General features: G+C 44.0%; 1 long non-coding RNA gene across 1 annotated transcript in view; it reads right to left on the bottom strand.

Moving 5' to 3' along the window:
• Positions 1–571: 571 nt before the first annotated feature.
• The window catches only part of LOC140121587 (uncharacterized), a 41,331-nt gene continuing 21,879 nt past the window's right edge, over positions 572–20,023 (bottom strand). Inside the window, exons 2-3 of the long non-coding RNA XR_011854132.1 lie at positions 11,850–11,938; positions 572–1,216 (exon numbers count right to left, since the gene is read on the bottom strand). This is a non-coding gene — a long non-coding RNA (uncharacterized lncRNA). The remainder of the gene's footprint in view (positions 1,217–11,849; positions 11,939–20,023) is intronic.

The raw sequence follows: 20,023 nt of genomic DNA, 5'->3' as shown, positions 1-20,023 counted from the left end.
GGTACGGTATGGACTGGCAACGGCAGTGTGAATATAGCCTAACACTTCAATGGGCCCTGAGTTGTATGGATATTATACCCCCTTCAAGTCTACATTTTACTCCCTACATATCTTACTAGAATCAAGCTTCTTTGGGAATGGAGGAAGTGTTCCTTCTGTCTGCTTTCAATCTGAGGTCTTAGGACCCTAGGAGGACCTTCAAGGTTCTTGTGTACATGAATTGCTCTTTTGTACATGAATATTGAGAGCATGAACAGATGAACAAGGATTTCATGGGTGAATGTCCTTCTTAGTATAAAATTTGTTGGGTGGTTTGGGTGGCCACAGGCCCCCTAAAAAGCTTGAGTCCTGGGCTACCACTCAGACCGCCTATATTGTAATCTACTTCTGACAGCCAGCAACATTAGCCACAGTTCACACACACATTTAATAGTAGGAAAAAATTCAATAGTTTATCCATCACCAGGTTTTCATGATTCTTGAGATTAATCAAGTCCCAAAAATGTTTGCTTTGTTCAAAATAAATTTATTGCATACACACAAATATTACCGTATTTTTTGGACTATAAGACGCACATTTTTTCCCCAGAAGATGGGGAAAAAACTGTGGTGTGTCTTATAGTCCGAATGTAGATGTGTGCCGGCATCTCAGCCCTCCACTGCAGGAGGGAATGGAGGACGGCACATGGCAGTAAGCGCTGGGACAGTGCTGAGCTCGGCTCCACACAATGCACACTGACTGTGACACCACTTCCAGGTTATCTGAGGAAGGGAAGCAGAAGCCACTATGATTGATGCCGGACAGGTCACTGTCTTCTCCCAGAGTCCCAGCTGTTCGTGCTGCAGAGGCATCAAATAACACTAAAGAGGGGACAGGAAATGTGACCAGTACTTGAGTCTCTGCTCTTGTCCCGGTGGCGAGCGGTACTGTCGGAGCCAGGCGCAGAACACAGAAGAGGAGCAGGCAGGAAGAGGTCGGGCTGCCGTCGTCTAAGAGGTTGAGCTGCCGCTGAAGAGGACAAGGAAGTCTCGGTCCCATATTCCCCGCCAGTGCTGCCGCGGCCAGGTGGGAATACAAAGAATTCTGCCCGTGGTGAGCGGGCGGGGGAACGTAGGGAGTCCATGGCTCCTGTGTCAGCCAGTGAAGCTAGAAGCGAGTTGGTCTAAGGAAATTCCAGTGGAGGAAGTTCAGCACCTCAGCGGACCGATGAGAAAACTGCAAATGTGAATGATAATGTTAATCCTAGGCTATTTAATGATTTTATGAAACAATGGTTCAATTACATGAGTAAATCTGGGGTGGTTTTTTTTCACCTGCTAATGCATGGTTACCAGTTAATTCTGAGGTCATTTCTTCAAATGTGGATAATGCTACTAATGTTGATGATATTGTTCTTCCAGAAATTGATAAGGGTATTGGTGTTATTCAAGTCTATGCAAAAGAGACACTGCCATGTGAATTGTCACCATTAGGCTTTAATTTGCCTACGGTAGTTAAAGATAAGATTTGGCGTGAAGAATATGTTGATGTTTTTACTTTGCTGCCTTCTTATAAGGATCCGGTAGTTAAAGCTGATTTTAAAAATGAAAAAGTTGATGATGACAAAAAACGTTCCCCTTCAAAGTCTATATTTAATTGGTTACAAGCATTTTCTATTTATGCTTCAGTTTTAAATGAGTGTCATCCGAATGTAAGAGGTTTGATTCGCCATATGGACATTGTATTGGATGCTTATCGTAATTTTGGTGGCATGTCATGGTGTTCTTATGACGAGTCCTTTTGTCAGAAGTTGGCAGTTTTCCCTAAATCTTTGAAATGGGGAGTGAAGGATGTAGGTTTATGGTTGAAATTAATAACTCAAAAATCATTTCTTAGCAGACAAACACCCAATACACAGAATTCAGTATTCAGAAAGGGAGTATGTTTCGCATTCAATGACGCTCAATGTAAGTGGGGAGCGAATTGTAGTGTTCCTTCTGTAGTGGGACACACTCAATGTCTAGATGTTATAAGAAAGCAAACCAAGCTCAGCTCCCGAACGCCAGGGAGCAGCTTTCAAAAAGCTTGGACGCCAGTGATTCTGGAAAGAATGCTCCCATGGCTAAGGGTTTTTTCAGACAGACAGAAAGCTAATTTGTTAATAAACGGATTTACTAATGGTTTTGAAGTGCCTCCGTTTACAGGTTCAGGTTGTGTTAGGGTTTAGAATGCTAGTTCTGTTAATTCAAATTTTGATGTTGTAAATAGTAAGTTACAGAAGGAGTTGGATGAAGGACGTATTGCTGGGCCATTTTCCTCACCTCCGTTTATTAATTTCCGGTTGTCACCTATAGGTCTGGTTCCTAAAAAAGAACCAAATTAGTTTAGACTAATTCACAATTTGTCGTTTCCGGAGAAACAATCTTTGAATGATATTACAGATAAGACACATGCTAGTGTTAATTATACTACTTTTGATCAAGCGGTAGTACTATTGAGACAGTTTGGACAGGGTGCGCTAATTGCAAAAGCTGACATTAAATCTGCCTTTAGACTTTTGGCAGTGAATCCAGTTGGTTTCAACTCATTAGGTTTTCAATTCAATAATCATTATTATTTTGATAAAATGTTACCCATGGGTTTTGCTTTGTCATGTTATTATTTTGAGTCTTTTTCATCATTTGTGGAATGGGTTTTATGTCAATTGGTGAAGGAGGGTGGGGTACTGCATTATTTAGATGATTTTCTGTTTGTTGGTACGGCTAGGTCTACTGTTTGCTTATACTTACTGAATGTATTTTTTGTTGTTGCAGAGGATTTTGGCATTCCTTTAGCAAAAGAAAAAACAGTCTTCCCTTGTAATATGCTAGATTTCCTGGGGATTACCATTGATACTAATAGGATGGAGTTTTCTTTGCCTGTAGATAAGATTGACAAAATAAAGTACTTGCTGGCTAGATTGTTGACTAAGCGTAAGTGTATTCTTAGGGAGATGCAATCGGTTTTGGGTTCTTTGAATTTCGCTACTAAGATTATACCTATGGGCCGTGTCTTTTGTAAAGCACTTTATATGTCTACACGCGGGTTGCGGTCCCCATCATCAAAGATTCAGTTGACTAAGGAACTTAAGGATGACATGTCTCTATGGCTGGAATTTTTGGATAAATTTAATGGCCATACTTGTTGACAATCAGAGTTTGTTGATTCTGATGCGTTATCATTATTCACTGATGCAGCAGGCAGTTTAGGGTATGGGGCGTATTTTGATAGGAAGTGGTCAGCTGAACCTTGGCCGGAATCCTGGCATATTAGCAAAGTTACAAAAAAATATAGTTTTATTGGAATTACGGTGGTGGTTTCTGTAGTTATTTGGGGTGAGTATTTTGCTAATAAGAGAATTTTATTATTTTCTGATAACAAAGGGGTGGTTTTTGCTATCAATTCTTTATCATCTAAATGTGACATGGTGGTTCGATTACTTAGGCATTTACTGCTTATTTGTTTGGAACGTAATATTTGGTTGAAAGCTAAATATGTGGAAGGTAAAGCTTATATTATCGCTGACGTTCTCGAGAAGTTCAAGAGCATAGTTCCAGAGGCGGAAGAATTTGGTCATCTGTGGAGTCTGATATGGGTGTAATCTGTGAGTGTTTAAGGAAGTCTTTATCAGATAATACATGGGCCTGTAATGAGGCCTCATGGCAACGTTGGTTTTATTTTTGCCAGGAGAATAAGGTTGATTGTTTTTCTGATGATTTAAATGTATGTTTGAGTTTTGTATGTTCTCTCATGACCTTGAAGTTTTCATCTTCATATATATTGAAGACTTTAGCTGGTATTTCCTTTTTCTTTAAGGTAAGGGGTTTATCACCTTTGTCTTCTCATTTCTTGGTAACACAGTTAATTAAGGGTTATAGAAAATCTGAGCCTATGCGGGTTAGGAGACAACCTATTTCTTTTGCATTACTGAATAAAATATGGGAAGTTTTGCCAGTTGTATGTTCTGATACGTTTGAAGTGATTCTGTTTCATGCTGCTTTTATTTTCGCCTTTTTTGGGGCCTTTAGAATTAGTGAATTGATCTCTATTAGTAAGTATAAGCCTTCGGGGTTGCTGTTACAGGATGTTTTTTGTTGCCCCCTTTTTGTGCGGATTCTGCTTCGTCGTTCAAAAACGGATCAGAGTGGTCGTGGAGCTGTCATTAAGCTAGCTAGGTTAGTTGATTCACCTTTGTGTCCGGTTGCTAATATAAAATCCTGGTTGAATATTAGGCCTGCAGTAGGTAGTTATCTCTTTATTCATCTTTCTTAATCGGTTTCCAGTTTAATGCAGTACTGAAAAAATGTATTCAACAGTTGGGTATTGTTGAAGATAAGTTTTCTGCACATTCGTTTCATATAGGAGCTGCAACTGAAGCGGCATCTTTGGGGCTCGGGGAGGGATTAATTAAAAATATTGGTGGATGGTCATCCAGTAGATTTAGACTTTATGTTAGACCTGAGTTAATCATAGGTTCTCATTCATTTTGTCTTTACAGATCGTCGTATTATTATTTGGATAGTGGGACATTCTTTTGTATATTGGGCCCAGAAGCGGGCTGAAGCTAGACTGTATACTGTTAATTTATCTTTAAATGAGAAGCAATTTTTTGTCTCCTGGATAGGTAAAAGGGGTTTAAAGTGGAAGGAGTTGCTGGGGGTATTGCGCGAATCTGCAGAGTCATTGCCTTCCCCAGATCTTTTAATTTTACACCTTGGAGGTAATGACTTAGGTAAACTGAAAACTATGAATTTGCTGTGGGCCATTAAGAGGGATTTCGTGTTGATACAAGGTATGTTTCCTGACACTTTTATTGTCTTTTCGGAAATAGTACCTAGGCTCATTTATGCTTTTGGGCAATGTACGTTTATTGAAAAAATTCGGAAAAGAATAAATAGGGCAGTGGCTAAGTACCTCCTCAATTTAGGCGGTTTCAGTTATAGACACGTAGAGTTAGAGGGTTTCGAGTACAGCTTGTACATATCTGACTTTGTTCATTTGTCCGATATTGGGAATGATATTCTAAATACTGGTTTTGAAAACATAGTAGATTTATAGCTGCGGTGTTTTGGGGGGGCCTCGCGCTTGTAGCGCGTGGCTTGTGGGCATTGTCACCCAGCAATGCTGGGTGGACTGGGTTTTTATTAATAAAATTTAAGTTATTCTGCTTTAGTAATATTTAATGATTTATTAGTAATGAATTTATTTATTTAATAAATTATTTAATGGATTAATTATGTCACCCTTTAATAAACACCACGGCCATTATTTATCCAAAAGAGCTTTGTTGTCTTTTCTTTTATTTATTTATTGGGTAGGGCTTGTGCTGCCATGAAAAAGGGGCCCCCCAGGATTGACTAATCTGGGAGACACATGGCCGCATAGCCCTCCCTGTTTAATGTTAATGATTTAATTATATATCAAGGTTGAATTTTCTTAGTTGCTTTTTGGGGTTTTTTGGTATGATCTGACCCTCCTCTGATAGTATGCAAGTTGGTTTATCCGTTCTGGAATATTCGGGGTCTCCGGGCAGATAAATGTCGGCATCTTCTTGATTGGCTGCAGCGCTGAGGAGAAAAAGTACTTAAACAGCTGTTGCCGGGTGGCGATTGCCAGAAGACGTCGTTTGTCAAGAAAAGAAGAGACCCACCCTCCCTCCCCAATTTTTTGCTATAAGAACTGTTGTGGTGTTCGTTATTAGGGCATTGTCACCCAGCAATGCTGGGTGGACTGGGTTCTTATTTATAAAATTGAAGTTATTCTGCTTTAGTAATATTTATTTATTAGTAATTAATTAATTTATTTAATAAATTATTTAATGGATTAATTTTATGTCACCCTTTAATAAGCACCACGGCCATTATTTATCTAAAAGAGCTTTGTTGTCTTTTCTTTTATTTATTTATTGGGTAGGGCTTGTGCTGCCATGTGCCTGCTGTGCTCACAGGTGTGTGAAACTGAACAATTCCCAAACAGTGCTTGTACAAGGTCACAGGAGCTTACAGTCTATGTCACCTCCTGTGTCCTCCTCCTCATAGAGTGTAAGCTCCTGTGACCATTGTACAAGCTCTGTCACCTCCTGTGTCCTCCTCCTCCTCATAGATTGTAAGCTCTTGTGACCATTGTACAAGCGCTGTCATGTCCTGTGTCATCCTCCTCATAGATTGTAAGCTCTTGTGACCATTGTACAAGCGCTGTCACCTCCTGTGTCCTCCTCCTCATAGATTGTAAGCTCTTGTGGCCATTGTACAAGCATTGTCACCTCTTGTGTCCCCTCCACCTCATAGATTGTAAGCTCTTGTGGCCATTGTACAAGCGCTGTCACCTCCTGTGTCGTCCTCCTCATAGATTGTAAGCTCTTGTGACCATTGTACAAGCGCTGTCACCTCCTGTGTCCTCCTCCTCATAGATTGTAAGCTCTTGTGGGCATTGTCACCTCTTGTGTCCCCTCCACCTCATAGATTGTAAGCTCTTGTGGCCATTGTACAAGCACTGTCATCTCCCGTGTCCCCTCGTCATAGATTGTACGCTCTTGTGACCATTGTACAAGCATTGTCACCACCAGTGCCCCTCCTCCTCATAGATTGTAAGCTCTTGTGACCATTTTACAAGCATTGTCATTTCTTGTGTCCCCTCCGCCTCATAGATTGTAAGTTCTTATGGCCATTGTACAAGCACTGTCATCTCCTGTGTCCCCTCCTCATAGATTGTAAGCTCTTGTGACCATTGTACAAGCATTGTTACCGCCAGTGCCCCTCCTCCTCATAGATTGTAAGCTCTTGTGACCATTGTACAAGCACTGTCACCTGCTGTCCCCCTCCTCCTCATAGATTGTAAGCTCTTGTGACCATTGTCACATATACTCATACCTATACAGCCCTGGTAACTCTTGAGACCCCCTGACTAGGTGGCTCTAAAGAGCCGTAATTCCCATCACTAATTCTGCCCCCAACACTGGTTTGCTGAGCTTGCTGCTAGCCAAGCCCTAGCCAATTAGTGTTGGGTCAAAGAAACGACACTCCCCCCGACCACCATGTGTTTTGTATAGGGCTGAATCTGACAGAACACTTGTAGTGTCGGCACGGGAGTCATCCCATAAAATGTCCCCTAATAAAGTCTCCCCATTAATTCTCCCCAAACACAGTACACTATTAAAACTTCACCAAATGTCACACAATGACCCCTAATAAAAGTATGCCCTACACCAGTGGTGGCGAACCTATGGCACGGGTGCCAGAGGTGGCACTCGGAGCCCTTTCTGTGGGCACCCATGCCTTCACCTCAAGTCTTCCTCCTGCGGTCCAAGATATGGACATGCTATGCTCAGTGCTGTTTTAAAGCGACACCTCTTTGGCTGCCAGGGCTAGACAAGAAGCGAGAAGGTGTGGACAGAGATGGATTATCGTTGGAGCTCCTGCACGGGTTCCCTTAATCTTCCTCTTCAGAGAACCCTGGAAGGAAGCTACAATCCAAATTTCTCCATCTTCTTTCTATTGTATTGGCGTCCTCAGGACGCCAATACGATCGAAACTTGTGATACAGCTGGGATCAATAGGCTACTGCTTTAATTGTCTGGTTGGCACTTTGCGACATAAAAGAAGGTTAAGTTTGTAGATTGGGCACTCTGTCTCTAAAAGGTTCGCCATCACTGCCCTACACAGTCCCCTTAGGCTATATTCACATGAACGTGTGCCCACCGTACGTAGCACGGCGGGCACACATTGATGCCTGGGAGAGAAGGAGGGGTTGAGGGCTGCTCGCCCCTACCCCTTTCCAAAGAGAAACATGGCTGCACCGCTTGTAAGGCGCCGCTACTTTACTGTTACTTTATTAAATGTTTTAGCGCACTATTTGGGGAAAAAAAACATTTTTTCTTATTTTTCCACCTCTAAAACCTAAGTGCGTCTTATGGTCCAGTGCGTCTTATAGTCCGAAAAATTGGAAAACTCATTAAGACTAAAATACCTTTTTTTTTAATATTTGCACAAATAAAAGATTTTTCAACTGTATAGCTGGCAGATTTTGCCTTTACCGATTTTTTTAAAGCTACTATAATAGAAACGTTTTGTGAACTGCCATGTCTGCAACTGAACATGAATATTGAAATTTTTTTTTATTTTTTTTTTACTTCTGCTGACATTTTCAGTGCCAAAATTATATAAAATGCAATATTGATAATTTATGAAGCTCTGTCTATAAAAATCAATTCAAAATGCAATGAGCATTGTCATCTAATTAAGATTAAGTGCACTATATATTTCACCGAAGACTAAGAAGAACATATAAATATTTAAACTACAATACATTAACATTTTAGTAAGGTAAAGCCAGCTCAATCTAAGAATAATATGTGTTGATATATATAATTTTGCCATGTACAAATAATAATAATTGTGGTAGTTGATAGGTATGCTATTTAATTTAAAATGGAGTTTGTCAAATTATTAGTTGTGGATGTACTGCATAATTGCACTACCTTGAATAAGACAAAGCCACAGTGGGCTACAACTGTATGTACAGAAATGTATTATTTAAATAATTAACAATTTTCTTCTTTTTCTCTTTCGCCTTTGGAGTCATAATACCCTTGGAAAGCCTTGAAACATAATTTTTTTTTTTTTTTTTTTATTGCCGGTCTTCCATGTAAATGGAGCTGATATATTAGCCTCACTAATGGGGAATAAAGGTATACTACAGAGCTTGGGTCTAGCTCAAATCACCTCCCTTCAAATCTCTGTATCCAAATATGTCTGATCTTGTGAAATGTAAATATATTTTAGCCCAATAACTATTTAACCAACTGTGCTATTTATTTCCTGGCTGCTGCAATGCCAGTTATCCCTAGGCATTGAAAATCCCTTATCACAGAGGCAGAATGGTGGCTGAAGACAACCTTTTCCAAAGTGGATTATGACTATGGGCAGGCTGTAGCCCACTACATTGTTTGGCGTGATTGGCTTCAAAAATGACCTTGCCTCATTGTTAAGGTTATATCATAGAATCTTTTGAGCTTTGACACTTGGTTGACACAACGTTATTTCAGTGCTGTGGGAACGGTTGCAAATTGCCAAACCCTTTGCTTGAATATCTTCGACTGCTCTTTCAGTGATGAATGGAGTGGTAGGATTCCATGTTAGACCTAGCACTTAGTACGTGAGAAGGGACCGCTATTTTAGTGAATGGTGGAGGTCCCAGCAGTTGATCCCCCACCCATCAGACTGTTTTCCCCTTTCTTATGGAGTAATTTGTTGTTCAATCTCTTTAAAAGAAGAATTAAAAAATACTGGTATAAAACATCCTTTAAACATCATGGGGCACATTCATTCAACAGGTTTCTGGTACATGTGCAAAATGTATTCTTGAAGTGGTTGTGCCAGTTTTGTGTCATGGCTGCACTGTGTCCGCTGCAACTGAGTGCACCAGAAAAAAAACTAATGCACTCAGTTAAAGCACCAGTTTGCGCCAGCAGGGACAGATCAAGGGTGGTGGGGGCCCCTGGGCTCAAACTCGTGGGGGCCCTCCTCACAATTTTTTTTTCAATAAAGTAAAATCTAGAGATATAAATAGCTACACCTAGTAACACATGTACACACAGCGTCACCCCCAGCAAAAACACATGCAGGTTATAGCTGTCCATGACTAGCCTATCCCATCTACTAACTGAGTAGTTTAAAGGGTCACACTGCGCTCCATGGGAGTGAAAACATCATAGGGTTTTGTGTCTCTATTGGGAATGATATTCTATATTCCCACAGGGACATGTATCTGAAGCTGCTGCATACTCTGGTGTACAGGAGGGAGTCTTGATATTACAGTAGGTTATAGGAAAGGTTACCAGTAGTTGGTTGCGCTGCTTTTGCCAAGATTTGTACAATTATCTGGTTCAATATATACATAGAAGCAGATGGTTCATATAACAAGACATTTATTGCATATAAGAACAGTTTAGTTTTAAATATCAGCATTGGGATTTTGGACGACGCGATTCGGGGCGGATTGACCCCTTCTTCAGGTCCACAGCATTCTGTAATGTGTAGAAGCATACTGTCAGGTATGTATCTACATATAAACAGTATAGTAAATGTGCTGTTGTGGATTTGATATAATCATAAAAATATGTTTATATAAACAGGAGATAATATTTCTTCAACAATATTTAATATATATATATACATATATAAAACTTTCATGAGAGTCATTTAAGACATGGGGAGTGTGTACAATACATGTAATTTTCTTTTAAAATACATTCATATATTCATGTAAAAAGCCGTTACAATAGAAATCATAAAAAAATGATTACAATGGAAAACATAAAAAATTCATAATAAGTTAAAAACATTATATGACCAAGATGGACTGGGATAACTAATGGAATATTTTTATTCACATAGGGTTTGAAAGAAGGTATTCTGACCTTTCTGTGTATAGATATCAGATATAAGGTTTTCCTAAATGGAGACTGTTTTTTACATGCTGAAAGGAGAGTAGGAAAAATTATGTCGGATAAAGTAGCTAATGGTCATAGTGTGGGGGAAAAAAATTGTTAAAACTGACCTTTAGAGTGCTAAAGCTGATGGAGACCGGTGGGCAGAGATTTAGTGTCCGAGGGTCCCTGCGGTGCTGAGAGGGTGAGAACGGGAATGGTGTTCAGGCAGTGTCTAGACTAGGCTCTGTTGGCCGATAGGGGAAGGTGGGAGGAACTTACATGTTTGGTTGTCCGATCCTCTCCGGTCAGCAGCAGCAAGCTAAATGTGTGCTGCCGCCGTCAGCCGGGAGTTTAAATAGGTCTGGAGTGGAGAGCGCGCCTGCCCACTGTGAGAGGGGTAGAAGTATCCCATGTGCATGCGTCGTCTCGTAAGCGGAGGATCCAGAGATCGGAGCATCTATTATGAAGTCGGAGTGTGGACTATAAGGAGTGGGGTGGTCGGAACACTCTCTTAGGACAGTAAGTATGTTAGAAGTTCCTGAAATGTTTGAAAGGAGTAGGGACGGGGGAGGAGTTATATTAATAAAGGCTATGATTATCGGTGTACTTCGAAGCTCATATATGGGGTGTTCTCAATGAGCTGACAGAGAATGAAGCCCCGATAAGGCAGCTGGGGGTTTGAAAATCCTTATGGACCAGGGAACAGCATTTGAGTCTCAAGTGTTCCAGGAGCTGTATACCTCCTATGGCTGTAAGAAGCTGAGAACCACAGCCTACCACCTGCAGGGTAATGGACTCTGTGAAAAGATGAACCAGACTCTCATTAACATGCTAAGGACCCTGACCGCTGCGAAAAGGGCTGACTGGCCGAAACTTCTACTGGAGCTAGTGTGCCTGTGTAATAAAACCACCCATTGCTCCACAGGGTACACTCCCTACTATCTGATGTTCGGGAGAAATGGCCATCTCCCCGCTGATATGGCTTTGAACATGGAAGCCCCTGACTCCTAATCCTACTCCCCCAGACTGATTGGGTCCAGGTACACAAGAGGCGCCTGGCGGAGGCCGGAGAAATTGTGGATCTCTGGGTGAAGGAGGCCCGAGACAAACAGAAAAGAGACTTTGACTGCAATGCCTGCGCTGAGTTTCTTGCCCCTGGGGAACAAGTGTGGCTAAGAAATAACCATCCCACCAGCAAACTAGATGGGGATTGGGAGGGTGAGCCATACCTAGTTAGGAACAGTCTCTCCCCTGAAGTCTACGAGATTTCAAGAGGAGACCATCCAACACTCCGGGTACACCGGAACCAGCTGAAGAGATGTCTACGATCCTTTGCCCCTGTGGCAAGTCCTCTGACCCCAACTCCCAGTCCAAGAGGCACTCTGGGGCAGATTTACTTACTCGGTCCTGTCGCGGTCCCAGAGGTGCGTTCTCAGACGAGGATGAAGTCTGGTGCCATTCTTCAAGATCGTGCGTCCATTTTCCTGAATCTGTAATAAACACCAGATGGATGCAACACCAGATGGATGCATATACTGGACCAATATATAAACACAGTTTTTATTAAATAATAATCAATGAAGAAAACAAGACAAGACATGAATACAATAAAAACACTAAAAAGGTACAGCAGGTATATGTACATAGCTCTCACTGGTCAAAAAGCGATTCAACACCCCCTGGTTTAAACTGTCCACCAATGTGATTTGCTAGAGTACCAAAGAATTGCAAAGAACGGTGGACAAGTGCACAATAATCTGTACTGGAAAAGTATATATACTAGTGTATGAAACCTGCCCTACTGATACAATACCCAGCTAGATCATCCTCATGGGAACAAATGCACAGGGTGATGGAGGTGGACAGAGAGACAGGAAGGTAGAGAACCCCACGCGTTTCATCGCCGCAAATTTGCTGGGAATAGACAGCCGTAGTCGTGGTTCAGCAGCAGGAAGGCAGACCGGGGTTGCAGGAGCCACGGGAGCAGACACGGGAACCTGTTGCTGGGCGGCTAGCAGCTGTTGCAGCATGGTGGTGACTTGATCCAGCTGTTCGCGTTGAGCGGCAATCTCCCGGGATTGCTGGACCACTATGGCGGCAAAGTTTGGTCGAGTGGGAAGCGGAACCTCGACGGGATCCATGGCCGAATCTTACTGTTAGGATCAGTGGTTCCTCTGGACCACCCGGGACCGGAGTCTAGCGGCACCTGGTATTCACCAGAGCCCGTCGCAAAGCGGGTTGGACTTGCTGCAGCAGGATACCACTAGGTCGTTCCCAGGTGCGGCTAGCCCGCGGTGGCAGCCGAGGTCGAGGTACCTTAGCGGATGATAATCTCGTAGTCAGGTCCAGGCACAGGGTCAGGGCAGGCGGCAGAGATGCAACGTCAAGTCCAAGTCCGGGGTCAGCAACAGGAGGTCCAGGTAGGTGGAAACGGGTAACCCAGGAACACAGCAACACGGAGGAACTTAGGCAACACGGCAACACAGGACTCAGGAGCGGGGACACACAGGAACGCAGGAATACACAGGAACGCAGGAATACTCGCTGGGAAGCTTTCTCTAAGGCTATGAGGCACAAAGATCCGGCAGGGGACACAGGAAGAGGCAGGATTCTTAAAGGTGAGGTGTTCAGCCAGTGCACCAATTAGCGGTGCGCTGGCCCTTTAAATTTTCGGCAGGAGCCGAGCGCGTCCCCGCCTCCGTGTGCGCGGCTCCGGCGCATCACATTACACTCGCAGCGCATGCTGCCAGGAACGCACGGCCCGAACGCTGCACACCGGGAGGGAACTCAGGATGTCTGTTCACTCCCGGTGGGCACTGTTCGGGCCGTGCGTTCCTGGCAGCATACATTGCGAGTTTAATGAGAGTTCATCGCATCACACTCGCAAGTGTGGAACGGGCCTAAGGCTACCCCCACAGTAGTTAATATAGTTACAGTGTCCCCAAAGCCACCATAAGCCACCAATGGGTGTACACTGTAGCCAAGGTAGTCAAAGGGTCCCCACTATAGCCATAAAGTCACAGGGTCCCCACAGAAGCCATATATTGACAGGACCCACCTAGTTAATATAGTAACAGAGCCCCCAGCAGCCATGACATGACACCAGTCGGGGCCCACCAGAGTCTTCTGTCGGATATTCATCTGCACCAGTTGCACTTCCATCATGAAAGTGGCTCTGACTGCCATGGTCTGTGCTGTTCCATATTTCAAGGTACAATCACACGGTCCAATATAGTTATATATGATGCAAAGTGTTTCTGCTTCTCTGCTAAACAGCAGCATCAAACTGTGATCATAATTATATCACTATGATGCCATGAATCCTGTCTCCGGGAGTGTGGTCGGTCTCCGAAACAGAATGCTTCACATTCTGTGGATCACAGACAGACCACAGTAGTGTTCAGGCTGGATCTGTTTGGTCAGGCTGGGTCAATGTGATCAGTTTTTAAAGGTGCATTGCTCCAAAACTGCAGATACTAATTTATCAACAGCTATATAAGACCATGATAAACAATAGAATAACCCAAACCAAGAATACAACAAAAGTCACTGTGAAAAGTCCCTCGATGATACAATGGGCCCCACCAGACTGCACAAGGTGTGAGAAATGCCATTGACTTAAAAAATGATACCGGTAGGTTCTTGTTCAAAATAAATGCTCTGTACACTGTAAATGTTATTATAGTATAACTAAATCTGATGAATCACAGATGATACTCTTTCCAATTCAGCCCACACAATAAACTTTGTCTCCTGTAATCTATATAGTGTACCCTGTAGTCTACATAGTATGTGGTATGTTACCTCTACCTTATATAGTGCAAAATTGTAGGTGCTCCTTGACCTAGTTTCCCCTATATAGGGCTGTCTCGTCTTATACTGTACACTTATAGTTGCCACATTGCTTATGGCTCCTTGCCCCCCATTGACTGAGGACAACAGTATATATAAATATGGTTGTAATCTCTCCTGACTAGGCATCACTAATCCGCTTTGGGAACTAGTGGAAACAGATCATGTATGTAACGTAAGTGTCTGTTTTTATGTGTGTCTGTCTACTCGTATCCTGCATATACAGAATGACCATAGAATGGAATATTAGGCTATATTCACATCTCGTTTTTTCACATGTTCAGAATGTACATCAGTAAAGCTCCTGACAAAAAAGCTGAACTTGTGTATAGGCAAATACTGTCAGATGAAGGCCCAAACAGTATACTTTTGGTCACTACGACTGTTCAGAGTAAGCTATTTCATCCGGCTGGCTGCTGTTAAAAAAGGTATATTTCCGCATCATCAATAATAACCTAAGGTAAATGGTTGCCACTGTCTGGCCTCCATCCTCAGTGTCCATTAGACCTTTAATGTACCTCAGTGATGTAACTGTACATACAATGTACAATTTTCACTCCCCCTTCCACTTTCAGAATGGGCTGCATTGTAATGTAGCCCGCCATCTAACAATACGTCAGGAATACCGCTGAAAAAAGTTTGTTAACTTAGCTTAAATTCTTCCACCCTGCATAAACAACTGAAAGCAGAAATTTACATACACTATATAAATATACACAAATGCCTGTTTTTCTCACTATCTGACATAAACCAGAAGAAACCTTTGCCGTTTTAGGTCAACTAGGATTACCAAAATTATTTATATTTGCCAAATGCCAGAGAATGACATAGAGTTTTTCAATTATATACTCGAATATAAGCCTAGTTTTTCAGCACAAAAAATGTGCTGAAACCCCAAACTCGGCTTATACTCGGGTACAAAAAATATTTCAAAACTCACCTTTCTGGCTTCCCCCGCTGCTGGCTATATACTAAGGCAGGGGGCTGCTATATACTGGGGGATATTGGCAGGTGCTGGCTATATACTATGGGGCAGGGTCCGGCAGGCTATATACTGGGGAGGCTGTGACCAATGCATTTCCCACCATCGGCTTATATTCGAGTCAATAGGATTTCCCAGGTTTTTTGTGGTAAAATTAGGGGCCTTGGCTTACTCTTGGGTCACAAAAAGAGAAAGAGGCCAGTGGCGAGAGCCTATACACCACCAGCACAGTATATAGCACCAAAAAGTTTGGACAAAAAACAATGAATAACCATATAGCTAGTGATAAATTCACAAAATCAATCTTTATTTGTAACCATAAAAATACATATAAGTACGGACAATAACATGTGGACCAAAAGGAGGGATAGCCAGAAAACAGAGAGCTTAGAGGTAGGTTATACAATCCATAACAAGATGAGGCATGAGGAGAAAACAAGAGTAGAAAGAAGAATATATTTTACATACAGCCAAATCTATAATCCAAACAAGGTAGTAAATATACCATACCACAAGATAAAAGTACAAGCCACAGACCCCGACACGTGTTTCGCCGATAGGCTTTATCAAGGGGAGTGCTATGTGTTGGGAGAGTCTTGTATTTAAGCTGCCATAGGCCAATAGGAACCTACACAAAGTAATTACCACCTGAGTGCTAACCAATGCCATGTAAACAAACGTACCTAAAAGACCAGCGACTGACTGGCGGTGTGCGCTAAACACAGGCCGCGGCCCGGAGGTGTAGTGCGCATGCGCGGGAACACCGAAGCATCGCGAGAATACCCGCGCGTCAGCCGGCATAGGGACTGAACAAGTAGAATATGTGCGCATACGCAGAACAGGGAAGCCTGGCACCGGAGAAAGCGGCATAGTGGGTAATACATCTTGGAAAGGGGCATAGGAAAAAACCAACTCACTTGTATTGCACATAAGCCCATTATAGTGTGTGCAAACTATGCATCATGAATAATAATAGTATGTAGAGCGGGATAGAACCTAGTGCTATAATTAATATAGCGAAAAACGCATAAATATATTGCACAGACCCAATATTCAACAGGCAAATAAGGAAGTGACAAATGCAAAAAAAAAAATATACATATGAACAACAGTGTCTAATGTGTCACAAAAATTATACATAATCAATTATAACTAATAATACAGAATAATACATAAATGAATGTATAATGCACATGATTAAAAGTGATATATATACATGAAAAGAAAAATTCAACATAATAGTGAGATGGTGCAAAAAGTGAAAACCCAGTGCAAATGTGAACACACGTGAACAAGAAGGTAAGGGTTCGTGAACATGTCCTAGGCATCAGAGCTTCAAAGGAGGAAACTGACCTAGGCAAATTGAAAACCATCCCTCGGCATTTTAAAGAACATCATGATTGCGATGAATCCCAATTAAAGGTAAAAGCGATAGATAGGGTGCTCATTGATGCGAGGGGAGGTAATTGGAGACGGATCCTGGCACAGAGAGAATCTAAATGGATTTTCCTTTTGGACACCGTGGCCCCACAAGGCCTTAATGAGAACCTTAGTTTTGCACCCTTTTTATAGTTTTCCATCCAGCAGTTTCCCCAATTATAGCTCCACCCCCTTTTCCTTATACTTCGGGTTCCTCTATGGTTTTTAGTGTATTTAATTATTTTAACTTACTTTTTGTGCTTTTTGTTTATGGTACCACTTTGATGGTCCCTTTTATCCTTCGGTTATCCGTAATTGTTTCTTATTAGTTGGTGTCTTTTATGTTTCTTTGTCTTCTTTTATAGTGTGAGACACTGAAGGGGTTAACTGTGGATGGGCGGTATGTTTCCCCTAGGTTTTGCTTCTATGCAAGGCCTTAGTGCTGAGGTGGGATTGTCCAGCACCTTGGACACAGGTGATGGGAACACCCTAATTAGCCTGGATAAAATGACTCAGCAGAGTTGAGTGGGTTGTCTCTCTGTGGAAGGAGGCTGAGAGGACACAGCTCTGACCTGTGTGTCTGGAGCAGCCACGTGATCTTTGTTTAGTGTGAGCTAGTGGACTATTTGTATAGTTAGCACCCTGACGGGTAGGTTTTCTTTTGTTTATTCAAATACCTGAATGTAAAGGCTGGTTTTATTTTGCTGCAATAAACGCAGGCGAGACCTGTTTGGACTGTACCCTGGTGTCCCTGTCTTGAACTGCATCCCAGCACCCCGCTACCACGGTCTCTACTGGGCCAAATCCCCACATATGGTGCTTCGGATTGCGGGCAGTTCAAAAGACACACACCTGAAAGGCTCGCTACATCCTGCAACATTGCATGGCCTGGGTGAAAGCAGCAGGCAAATTGCAGGATAAAGCCAAGATGGAGGACTTTATTAAATACCTGCAAGAGGAGGCCAGAGCTAATCGGCAGCAGCAGCAGGAAGAGTCCCTGGCTAATCGGCAGCTGCAGCAAGCCATGCTCCAGCAGCAGGAGGAGAGGTCCCGACAGCAGCAAGCCATGTTCCAGCAGCAGGAGGAGAGGTCCCGCCAGCAGCAGGAGGAGAGGTCCCGACAGCAGCAAGCCATGTTCCAGCAGCAGGAGGAGAGGTCCCGACAGCAGCAAGCCATGCTCCAGCAACAGCAGGAGGAGTCCCGAGCCATGTTCCAGCTGATGATGGAGAAGTTTTCTGGCATTATGGCAGCACCGCAAGCGACGACTACTGAGGGGTCCCATACTGGTCTGCAAGGGTACCCGGTTGTCCAGCGTTCCGCACGGGCTGCAGTACAAAAGGCTTTACAAAAAATGGCGGCGACCGACGACGTGGAGGCGTATCTCACAGTGTTCGAGCGAGTAGCTGAGCGAGAGGAGTTACCGGCTGAGCAGTGGGCAGATGTCCTGGCACCGTTCCTGACCGGCGAGTCGCAGAAGGCTTACTACGACCTGAGTGACACGGAGGCCCGTGAGTACCCCCAGCTAAAGGCGGAGATTCTGGCTCGTCTTGGGGTCACCGTTCAAGTTCGCTCCAGCCGGGTCCACCAGTGGGCTTACTCAGAAAAATTACCCCCACGCTCCCAAATGCATGACCTGATCCATCTTGTCCGGAAGTGGCTACAACCAGAGGACTGCACCGCCGCACAGATGGTAGAGAGAGTGGTCCTCGACAAATTCACCCGTTCTCTGCCCTCTCGGCTCCAGCGGTGGGTTGGACAGGCCGGTCCCACAAAAGCTGAGGAGCTTGTGTCCCTAGTAGAGAGGTATCGGGCTACGGAGGACCTGCTACTTACCTCTCCGACACGAAGCAGTGCCAGTGACAGGGTCACCAAACCAGCTGGTAAGACTGCTACTGCGGAAAAGGGGAGACATGTCAGGTTGGGAGGGGGTTCATTGGGGGGCGTGGATACCCAGAAACCCAGTGAGGCTCGTGACAGAGGTCATGGCCGCATCCAGTGCTGGCGGTGCCATGAAATGGGCCATATTGCTGCCAACTGTCCACTGTCAGTGGAGCCAATGGACTGCAACCAGACCCGGCGAGTGTCACTGTTTGCCCGGCCAGTTCTGGCGGCTGAGTCGGTCACGGATGCAGAACCCCAAGTATGCATGGTCACAATCGGTGGTCACACAGTGGAAGCCTTGCTAGACTCAGGGAGTCTGGTCACCCTGGTGCGGGGAACTTTGGTTGATCCTGGACTATACAGTGGGCGGAGAGTGGGAGTGTTGTGTATACATGGGGACACTCGCGAATATCCCACTGCTGTCATCAACCTACATACCCCTTGTGGTACTGTTACCCATGAAGTGGGGGTGGTGGGGACCCTTTTTCATGAGGCTATTATCGGCAGAGACTTACCGGTGTTTTGGGACCTCTGGAGACGAAGACCCACCTCAGGTGCTGTTGCAGATAATGGACATCAGGTATGTCCGGCCTTGGCCCCTGAACCCTTTGAGGCCGATGTACCCACACCAGCAGTAGGGGTGACCCCATGTGATGAATTCTCTCCCCTAGAGGTCCTAGCTGGTGAGGTCGAGGGCCACGAGGAGGTGGCCGACATGCTGGACCTTGAGATTTCCCGTGAAAATTTTGGGGCTGCACAGCTACAGGACCCTACCTTGGTTAAAGCACGGGAGAACGTTAAGGTGATAAATGGGGTACTCCAAATACCAGGGGCTGATAAAATATACCCCCGAATGGTGATTATTGGGGAACTGTTGTACAGGGTCGACCAGATACGGGGTGAGGAGGTTGAGCAACTTGTAGTACCCCAATCTCACCGTAGGCTGGTGCTAGAGTTGGCACACAAACATGTGCTGGGAGGGCACTTAGGTGCTGAGAAGACCCGAGAAAGGATCCTGCAGAGATTTTTCTGGCCCGGGGTGTGGGAGGAGGTAAACCGGTATTGTAGCTCCTGCCCTGAGTGTCAACTTACTGCCCCGGTCTCCCACTTCAGGAGTCCTTTGGTCCCGCTTCCGATCATAGAAGTGCCCTTTGAACGGATTGCAATGGATCTGGTTGGCCCCATAGTCAAATCCTCCAGGGGGCACCAATACATCCTAGTTATCCTGGACTACGCTACGCGGTATCCCGAGGCGATTCCATTAAGGAACACCTCCTCCAAAAATATTGCTAGGGAGCTGTTCCAGGTGTTCTCACGCACAGGCCTCCCCAAGGAAATCTTGACTGACCAGGGTACCCCATTCATGTCTAGGGTAATGAAGGAGATGTGCAAGTTACTACAGGTAAAACAGCTCCGCACCTCTGTGTATCATCCTCAGACA

Source organism: Engystomops pustulosus, chromosome 3 (genome assembly GCF_040894005.1).
Source record: "Engystomops pustulosus chromosome 3, aEngPut4.maternal, whole genome shotgun sequence".
Classification (NCBI taxonomy): Eukaryota; Metazoa; Chordata; class Amphibia; order Anura; family Leptodactylidae; genus Engystomops; species Engystomops pustulosus.
Note: the sequence above shows the minus strand (reverse complement) of the source record. Positions and strands in the feature narration are given on the sequence as shown.